This window comes from Notamacropus eugenii, chromosome Y, assembly GCF_028372415.1.
Source record: "Notamacropus eugenii isolate mMacEug1 chromosome Y, mMacEug1.pri_v2, whole genome shotgun sequence".
Classification (NCBI taxonomy): Eukaryota; Metazoa; Chordata; class Mammalia; order Diprotodontia; family Macropodidae; genus Notamacropus; species Notamacropus eugenii.
In genome coordinates, this window is record NC_092880.1 from 4,222,624 (window position 1) to 4,224,253 (window position 1,630).

General features: G+C 39.3%; 1 pseudogene; it reads right to left on the reverse strand.

Annotated features, from left to right (window-relative positions):
* On the reverse strand, positions 1-1,002 carry LOC140516716 (olfactory receptor 10AG1-like; annotated as a pseudogene).
* Positions 1,003-1,630: the final 628 nt, after the last annotated feature.

Below are 1,630 nucleotides of genomic sequence, written 5' to 3' on the forward strand. Positions count from 1 at the left end.
TCAATATAAATGATGACATAAATTAAAACGCAACAAGGACTTCACTATTCTTTGTCCCTCCACATTTAGGTAGTAATTTTTCAGTGCAACAGTGACATTCTTGTTCCTTAGAGTATATATTAGAGGGTTAAGTATAGGAGTCAAAATTGTGTACAAGAGAAAGAAAAATTTATCATTTGTTGAGTGGCTAGACTTAGGCTGTAAGTATGTAATAACTATAGGCCCATAGAGTAAGCCAACAACCATGACATGAGAAGAGCAAGTAAAGAAGGCTTTGTACCTTCCTGTGGCTGATGGGAGCTTTAGGATGGTAGAAATGAATTTTATATACCATCAGAGTATCAGCAGAAAAGGAACCATGACAAACAATATAGTACCAGCATAGAGAGAGAGCTCATAGAAAAAGGTATCCCAACAGGCTACCCTCAGTAATGGGCGGAGATCACAGAAAACATGATTGAGTTTGTTAGAACCACAGAATGGTAAAGAGAAAGTCCGGCAAGTCTGTGCTATCTGTACTGGGATTCCAGTGGTCCAGGAGTCAGTCACTGGCTTGACAAATATTTTGCGGTTCATGATTAGAGGATAATAGAGAGGCTTGTAAATAGACACATAAGGGTCATATCCCATCACAACAAGGAAGACACATTCAGGGACTCCTAGGAAAAGGAGAAATCCAAGTTGTATGCCACAGGACAAAAAAGTTGTATTTCTGTTCTTGGTCCAAATATTTGTCAGCATTCTGGGGAGGGTGACTGATGTGTAACATATTTCCAAGAAAGAAAAGTTTCCAAGACAAAAATACATGGGCATTTGGAGAGCTGGATCCACTTTGGTTATAACGATGATGAGACCATTTCCTGTCAGAATACTCAAGTAGATGACCAAAAATGTTCGAAAAAGAATCCCTTGGAGTTTGGGTTGCTCAGAAAATCCAAGGAGAATGAATTCCACCACAACTGTGAGATTTTCTCCTGTTATTTTTTTCTCTTTTGATCGCATCCCTCCCCAAGAGGGTTGAATTCTAATTGCTCCCTCCTCCCACTGCCCTCCTTTCCATCATCCCTCCCGCCCTGCTTATCCCCTTCTCCCCCACGTTCCTGTATTATAAGATAGATTTTCCTACCAAAAAGAGTGCGCATTTTATTCTATCCTTTAATCGAATGTGATGAGAGCAAGCTTCATGTTTTTCTCTCACCTCCCCACTTTTTCTCTCCACTGAAAAGTCTTACTTGCCTCTTTTATGAGACATAATTTGCCCCATTCCATTTCTCCCTTTCTCCTCCCAATATATTTCTCTCTCACCTCTGAATTTCATTTTTTAAGATATGATCCCATCCTATTCAATTCACCCTGCGCTCTGTGTGTGTGTGTGAGTGTGTGTGTGTGTGTGTGTGTGTAATCCCACCAACTATCCAGACACTGAAAAAAGTTTCAAGAGTTACAAATATTGTCTTTCCATGTAAATAGTTCAACTTTAGTAAGTCTCTCATGATTTATCTTTACTGTTTACCTTTTTATACTTCTCTTGATTTTTGTGTTTGAAAGCCAAATTTTCTTTTCAGCTCTGGTCTACTCATCCAGAATGCTTGAAAGTCCTCTATTTCACTGAAAGACCATTTTTGCCCTG